Source organism: Perognathus longimembris, chromosome 16 (genome assembly GCF_023159225.1).
Source record: "Perognathus longimembris pacificus isolate PPM17 chromosome 16, ASM2315922v1, whole genome shotgun sequence".
In the NCBI taxonomy this organism is placed as follows: Eukaryota; Metazoa; Chordata; class Mammalia; order Rodentia; family Heteromyidae; genus Perognathus; species Perognathus longimembris.
Window position 1 is genome coordinate 35791447 of NC_063176.1, and position 9025 is coordinate 35800471.

Here is a 9025-nt window from a genome sequence, read left to right on the forward strand (position 1 = left end):
AAGGATCTAGAGTATTGTACATAGATTAAATATAAATCTTCTACCATTTTCTGTAAGGGATTTAATACCCTATAGATTTTGTTATTGATCCTCAAACCAACCCCTATGGACAATAGTAGTTGATTTTTGCCAACTGAGGGAAAGTTGAGGCGATTCCAGTGTAGGAATTTGGAGTGGGTAGGGATGGAGGTACCTAGAGTTCTTTTGGAAAGAAAATACGATGCTCAGAATGAGGAAATGCGGGCTGGGGATATGGCCTAGTGGCAAGAGAACCTGCCTCGTATACATGAGGCCCTGGGTTCAATTCCCCAGCACCACATATACAGAAAACGGCCAGAAGTGGCGCTGTGGCTCAAGTGGCAGAGTGCTAGCCTTGAGCAAAAAGGAAGCCAGGGACAGTGCTCAGGCCCTGAGTCCAAGGCCCAGGACTTGCCAAAAAAAAAAAAAAAAAAAAAAAGAATGAGGAAATGCTTGCCAATGACTGTGTTAGCTTTCAGTTACTATGACAAAACACCTGAGACAGTCCACTTAAAATGGAAAGTTTATTTGAATTATGGTTTCAGAAGTTTCAAGGGGTCATTTGGCTCCATTGCCTTGGACCAGTGGTAAGGCAAGTTTATGGCAGGAAGCACCCATGGAAGAAGGAGAGACAGAAAGAGGAGGGGCTGAGAACAAAATACAATCCCATTCTCTTCCATCACTTCCCGGAACCCCGTCAAATTATGAACCTGCTAATGAATAGATTAATCTATGTGAGGTCTAAGCTCTTATTGATTCAGTCACTTCCCAAATGTCTCACTTCTCAACATTTTTGCCTTGGGACTGTCGGGCTTAATCTCCAGTCCCCCCTGGGGAGACGTCAAGCCTCTAATTGTGGGGGACACTCGGCTCTGCGGGCTGCTCCGGCCGCTGGCGGGAGGGCAGAGCGTGTCCCAGTCGGGCCAAGCTGAGAAGAGATAGGGCTGCCGAAATCCCCGCACGTCCCCAGGCCCCCTTACGTTTAAGAGAAGGCACTGCACACGGAGATTCCGGGGTAGCTGTCCCATGGTCTACCGGCTTCCAAAGGGTTTTATTCAAGGGAGGGGTTTATATAACAGTAATGGCGGCAGGAAGAGGGGGGACTAACTGGGTATTAACAATTGGCTAATGAACTGTCCATCACGGTGATGTAACAGCACTTCCTCTATGGGCAGGGACCACAGCCCCCCAAGGACCGGGCCTCTGGGGTCTCCAGCACCATTAGGAGGCATGTGCTCCCAGACAAGAGGCTGGGCTGGTTTGGCATCTCTTCCCGTAGAACCGGGAAGGGGGGGTGGGAGGGCCAGCAGCCAAGCAGCCCCTGGGCGGGAGAAGGGGCCTGTCTCTTAGGTATAGCCAGACCCCAACATGGGACCAAGCCTTCAACACACAAGCCTTGGGGAACATTTCAGATCCAAACCATGACATTATCTTCACAGTATTTTGTAAGCAAGAGCTAATTAGTTCTCATCATAGTTGCTCTGAGTTGTTAATTACATGAACCCCATTTTACAGGATCAAGAGAAAAGTAAGTGTCAGTAACTTGCCTACAGCTATAATAAATTGTAGAACTCACAGCAGCACCAATTAATTTGTGGTAGTCCCATGCTCTGCCAATCTTTTCTAGCTTTCTTTTTTTCATGAGACAAGGCTGACCTTCAGCTCTCAATCCTCCTGCTTCAGCCTCTTAAATTCTGAAATTACAAGCATATGCCACAATGCCTGGTTCACTGGTTTTGTTTAAAAAAAAAAAACTTTTTTGATTAGGGTGAGGAATACAGTGGATGGCGTTTGGAGGAAGTGAGGCATAGACTCGGAGATTCACAGACCTGGGGTCATGTTTTAACCTTGCTTCTCAATACTTATGTGAAATGGGCACACATAGAACTATTCTTAGAGCTGGATACATAGCTCAAGTGTGAAATATTTACCACACACAAGAATTTGGGCTTGATCCTTGGCATCTCAACAGTGTGTGTGTGTGTGCATGTGTGTGTGTGCGTGCGTGCACGCACGCATACTCTTGAGCTCCAATTTCCTTATCTTGCTACATCAAATGCTAAACATGTTCTGATATTCAGTTGCATCTTATACCTAGAAACAATTTTTCCCAGAATCCCAACTGCCCTGGGGTTCTTCTCTGATCACCCTATAATAAATGAGTATAACTTGCTACCCAGTTTGGCCTACTTTGGTTTTACTTTATAGCCCATATTGCCATCTATTTCCCTAAGAGCTGGTCATATTTCTGCCATATTCCCTGCTGATCTTTTATGTCCACAGAGAAGCCTGCCACAAATGAGTGCTTGACTGAATGAGAAAATTCAATAAATACAATTATGTAGAGAAAATATTTTGCACGGGAGCTGCATATGATAGGAACTCAATAATTTGCTAGAGTTAGGCTTTGGTGGCTCATACTTGTAATCCTGGCTACTCAGGAGATTTGAGGATTGAAGTTCAAAGTCAGATCAGGCAGGAAAGTCCTTGAGACTATTAGTTCCAATAAACTACTCAGAAAAGACTGGAAGTGGCACTGTTGCATGAGTGGTAGAGTGCTAGTCTTGAGCAAAAGAAGCGTCTAGTCCCTGAGTTCATGCCCTGGAACTGGCACAAATAAAAACATAATTGTTAGCAGTTACTCTGTCAAGATAGGAATCGGGAAATCTCCTGAATCTTATATCATCCTCACCTAAGAAACTATTTTAGCAATGTTCCTTTCCCTTCCTTCCTTCCTTCCTTCCTTCCTTCCTTCCTTCCTTCCTTCCTTCCTTCCTTTCTTTCTTTCATCCTTCCTTCCTTCCTTCCTTCTTTCCTTCCTTCCTTCCTTTCTTTTTTTCTTTTTCTTTCTTTTCTTCCTTCTTTCCTTTCTTCCAATTATCCCAATTGTATTTGAAAGTGACTGTGATTCTCTTATAAAGCCTCAAATAATAAAGCACATGAGAGATTGGTTAGTGTGAATGAAATCCTTCATAAAGTGGGATGAAAATCCATAGCACATGGAGATGCTGGTACCTCACACCTGTCATCCTAGCTACCCAGGAGTCTGAGATATGAGGATTATAGTTCAAAGCTAGCCCAGGCAGGAAAATCCATGAGACTCTTATCTTAATTAACCACCAAAAGCCAGAAGTGAAGCCATGGCTCAAGTGGAAGAGCCCTAGCCTTGAGCAAAAAAAGCTAAAGAAAAGCACCTAGGCCCTGAGTTCAAGCCCCAGGACCAGTTCAAAGATGGATGGATGGATAGATGAGAGAGAGAGAGAGAGAGAGAGAGAATAGATAGATCAATCTACAGAGAGGCTCTCTCATGCGAAAAGTTTTTTCCTATATCCTAAGGTGTTCTTTGGCTATTTTGGAAAACAGATTTATAGGCTTTCAGAATAGATACACCAACCAATATTAATATCACCCTAACAAGAGATAATGAATCAGTGGGAGGGTAGGTCTAGAAAACTTGCACACTGTAGGCCAAAGAAAGATCACTGGTTCAAGCCAGCCAGGGCTATAAAGACAGACCTTGTGTCAAGCATAAAACAGAGCTGGAAGCATGTCTGAAGTAGTAGAGCACTTGTCTAACAGGCTCAAGGCCCTGAATTCAAACCTCGGCATTACAAATAAGTAATAAAAACAACCAAAACAAAAAGAAAGACTTGACCATGTGACTCACCATGAAATGATTTTTCCCCCAACTCAACTCCACCTGAGTAATACTCTTGCCAGGAAGGTGAACTTCAGGCTTGTCATGAGGAGATAAATACTAGAAAATTCAACTACAGGACAGTCTGTAAATGGGCTGGTGCTCACCAATGGTGTCACATTCTTGAAGGAAATGCAAAGACAGTAACAGTCTGACTTGCAGCTCAGTGGAAACCTGGAAGACACACTAACCAAGTACGATGTCAGAGCTGTCTTGGAGCCTGGACATGGGTGGAAAATGGGTGACATTTAAATGAAGTTATAGTTTAGCTAGCAAACTTAAATTTGTGCCAGCTTCCTGGCTTTAATAATATACTATTAGATGCAAAATGTTGGCATTAGGGGAAGGAATACAACGAAGAGTTATGAACTCGCTGTACTATTTTTTATTACTTTATTGTAAATCTACCATTACATTTTAAAAATAAAAAGTTAAGCTAACAAAAAGAACTTGCTGTGTCTAACACTAAAGCCTTAACTCTCCCAACTCTGTGTGTGTGTGTGTGTCTGTCTGTCTGTCTGTCTGTCTGTCATAGGGCTTGAACTCAAGGTCTAGGCACTCTACCACTTGAGCCACAGCTCCACTTCCAGCTTTTTGGGGGGTAGTTTATTGGAGATGAGAGTCTCACAGACTTCTTACCTGAGTTGGCTTCAAACAGGATCTTCAGATCTCAGCCTCCTGAGTAGCTAGGATTATAGGAGTGAGCCACCAGCACCTGACGTCATTGTTTTTTAATCTGAAAGCAATGGCACTTAGTAGGGACATTCTGGGGCTCTCACTATGTGTCAGGCACTTCTGTTAGCATCTTACAAATGCTTAATCAACCCAAGCAATTTAGTTCTGTAGAGCCTTGTACCTAAGATAGCACATGCCCTTCATGTCATTTTCTGGTTCCTTAAAAGTTTTATATTTGAGGGTTGGGAATATGGCCTAGTGGTAGAATGCTTGCCTCATATACATGAAGCCCTGGGTTCAATTCCTCAGCACCACATATATATAGAAAAAGCCAGAAGTGGCGCTGTGGCTCAAGTGGTAGAGTGCTAACCTTGAGAAAAAAGCAGCCCAGGACAGTGTTCAGGCCCTGAGTTCAAGCCCCGGGACTGGCAAAAAACAAACAAAAAGTTTTATATTTGATTAACTCAGATATAGAGAGTGCTAGTGTCAGTCAATATGTGAGGTCCTTAGACATGGATTCACTGGGCTCCAAATCACTGTCGGGTGGGCAGCTCAACTGCAGCCCTTAGATGCCTTGAGTCTATCTATGGAGATGGCATTGAGGCCTTGGCTAAGTTGGCTCACTGTCTTCACCCCAGAAATCTGGGGCAAAGAGAAAATATTCTCTTCCTAAGTCCAGGGCTTAATTCTGTATGTAAGAGTGAATTTCTTTTCCTCTCAACAAAATCAAAGTCCAATATATGCTACGTCATCAAGGAGCTGTAAAGCAAAGATCCCAGCTCGCTCTGACATAGTCAAAACGAAACATACAAGCAACTATTGGTGAGTCTAGAAAAACAAAATGTGCTCTCTGGCACCACTGGGTCAGAGAGGGGGCAGGAAAGCGAAGCTAAGTACATCCTACCAGGTCGGGATTTGTCCTTACTGCATTGAGGAGAAGTACAGAGCCCCCAGATTCCCAGGGGTGGCTAAGATGTTATTCACTCTGAACACAAAGGACTCTTGCTGCACACCCCTGGCTGTAATTAGCTCTTGCAGACAGAGGATGAAGAATCAAACATGAGAGGTCTTTGACTTGGGGCCAAGAGCACAGAATTATTTATTTTATTCTGGTTAATGAAATAGAAAAGAAGGCCGTGGCTGCTAGCCTCTTTTGTTATGAGCCTGCGCACTGAAGTACTATGGGATGATAACAAAGAGAGCTTTCCTCCAGGCCCCCAGTGGATTGCACATGCTGTTTTCAGCCCAGGATGTACCAGTAAAGACTTAACACCCAGCCTGGGGGAAGTGGAAGGGCTGGTGTGCAGTGTCTGCAAATTGCTGTAATGTAAACATCACCACCAGCTACGAGGGATGAGCTCAGTGGATGAAGAGCTGGACATAGGTGACTCGCGCGCTAGAGCCCCCACTCCCCTACAAGGATGTGAGGGCCTGAGAAACACAGGTGACTGCAGCCAGGTAATGAGGAAACGAGACATTTTGAGTACTTATGACCTCATTTTCAATGCCACTTACTTAATTGTAAGTTTGCATCCTTTTTAGGGCCATTTAGTAAGTGCTCAAGAACTTGCTGAAAATGTGGGAGAGCTAATAGGAACCCTTGCCCACGACAGGTTTGAGCCCAGTTCAGCCTTCATGCTGTGGTCTGAGGCAAAGATGGGCATGGCAAGTAAGGGCTTCTAGATCCCATCCACATCTTCCCTGCCCTCATGACGGCAGAGGTGATTCCAGCTTTGTTTTATTCATTGACCAAAGCCAGAGAAGGCCAGGTCCATTCCTTATTCCCAATCACAAACCAGGAAGTTGAATCTCAAAAGAGTCAATCATCATCATCATCATCGTCATCATCATCATCATCATCATCGCTGACAAAGTCCTACTACATGCCTGCTACTATGTCCAGTACATTACACAACACATCTCATTTGAACCCCACAAGAATCATATGAGTGGGTGCTACCATTAAGATTCTCATTTTAGAGATGAGGAAACTGAGGCACTGAATGGATGAGCTTGAATGGAAATTCACTTGAATGGAAATTCAAGAAGCTTAATCCAGACTTGTTCACGGTCACACCTTAGTTGTGCATAGTTGAAAAGTGTGAGGGGAATGGGTTAAGGGTAAAGGATATCAAACCTTTTCCAGCTTTCCTGGTGGGCTTCTTTTTTTTTTTTGGCCAGTCCTGGGCCTTGGATTCAGGGCCTGAGCACTGTCCCTGGCTTCTTCCCGCTCAAGGCTAGCACTCTGCCACTTGAGCCACAGCGCCGCTTCTGGCCGTTTTCTGTATATGTGGTGCTGGGGAATCGAACCTAGGGCCTCGTGTATCCGAGGCAGGCACTCTTGCCACTAGGCTATATCCCCAGCCCCTGGTGGGCTTCTTTTTTAATGAACAATTTCTGTGACTGGCCCAGTGTTCTTATTCCCATTTTTTTTTTGCCAGTTCTGGGGCCTGAACTCAAGCACTGGGCACTGTCCCTGAGGCTCTCTCTGCTCAAGGCTAGTGCTCTACCACTTGAGCCACAGCACCACTTCCAGCTTTTTCTGTTTATGTGGTACTGAGGAATCGAACCTAGGGCTTCATGCATGCTAGGCAAGCACTCTACCACAAAGCCACATTCCCAGCCCCTTACTCCCATTTTATCTGTGGAAAAATGGAAATTGTGGAGCTGAGGGTATAGCTCTGTGTAGAGTGTTGGCTTAAGGATCATGTGACCTTGGGTTGCATTCCCAGTGCTGCCAAAACAAACACACAGAGACATACATTCCATTTTTCAAGAAATTTCAAGAGAGTTGAACCACTTGGTTCATGTGTGGGGTCATTGAGAATAGACAATGGGATTTCTAAGGGGTCCTTGGTAAGAGATCCATCTCTAGATGTAAGAATAAGTGACTAGGAGTCATTGTGACACACACTAATGTCTTGTTTCCTTTCTTTTCTCTTCTTATGCAGTACTAGGGTTTGAACTCAAGGGCCTCATTCCTTGGCTGGCATTCTACTACTTGAGCCATGCCTCCTGTTTGACTTTTTGCTGGTTCATTGGAGATGGACTCACAGATTTTTCTGCCTGGGCTGACATCAAACAGTGATTTCTGTATCTCAGCCTCCTGAACAGTTGGGACTAGAGGCCACTGCTGCCCCGCTAATTTTTTCTTTCAAATTGCTTTTACATATATTAACTCACACTCAATATAAGGTAATCTTATGCTATAGGTAGGCCAGATTTCATTCTTCCAAGTTGAGTATGAGGAAATGAAAGCCCATCTATAAGCAGCTGGTGTGAGGCACTGGTGGGTGCCTATATTCCTATAATCCTCGCTACTCAGGAGACTGAGATCTGAGGATTGTGGTTCAAAGCCAGCCCAGACAGAAAAGTCTGTGAGACTCCTATCTCCAGTTAACTACCAGAAAACTGGAAGTGGCTCTGTGACTCAAAGTGGTAGAGCACTAGCCTTGAGCAAAAGAAGCTCAGGGACAGTACCCTAGCCCTGAGTTCAAGCCCTAAAACCAGCAATAAATAAATAAATAAACAAATAAATAAATAAATAAATAAATAAATAAATGTATCTGTCTAGGGACCATTATCCATTTTAGAACTTTTTGAAAAAAGACACCCACAATAGCAGTTAAATAAATGAGGTATACAGATGGCAAGTGTGTACACAGAGAATTTACACACACACACACACACACACACATACTTCTTTCTAGAGACAATTACTAATCATTTCTTTACATCTTTATGTGGTCTAACTGGCCACAGCAGCTAGCTGACCTGGGTTTTAATCCTGGCCATTTCACTGACTAGCTGCATGAGCTCTTGACCGTTCTGTGTCTCTGTAAAATAGAAATAATACTAGTGTGAATTTCCTAGGGCTGTTGTAAGGATTCACAAATTGGGAAGTATAATGTGTTTACATTATACACCTAGACAGTACTATCTACATCCCATGAATGATATTCTATGATATGTTGGTGCACATCAAAGCAATATCAAAGTAAAAATGAGCATAGGAGCACTGAAGGAGAAAGGAAGGGATGAAACAGCATCTTTTAGAATGTGTTTAGTCAGATGAGTCCTAAGAATATAACCCCCAGAGCCCTGAGCAAGCTAGGAATATACTGCCTGAGTCACACCCCCAGACCCCTTTCACATTTAATAGTCTGTGTCTCTCCCTAATAGGTTTGAAAGGTTTCAGGACTTTTGTTTGCTATTCCTTCAGTGCTGGGGTGGAATCTAGGGCCCTTGGGTATGTTAATCTGTGCTCAACCACTGGGCCAGAACTTTTGAAGGAATCTTAAGCAACTGCCATTATTGGGTTAGAGTATAACTCTAGCACATGCTTTTACAAGTACAAGCCTTGAGTTCCTTCCCTTGCACTCACTAGATAGACAACAGATTAGATGGATGGATGGATAGATGGATGGATGGATGGATGGATGGATAGATAGACAGATATTGATAGATATGAATAGGAGTGATTGACAGGGAGAGGGAGGGCTCATCAGGCTTGCATTGCTGCCTGAGTGGACCAGAGACTCCCATGATGACTGTGCACCTGCCTCAGTGCGGTTTCCCACATCCTCTTTTAAAGGAGCTGTACCCTGTCCCTCTGCACCAAGATTCAATTTCAAG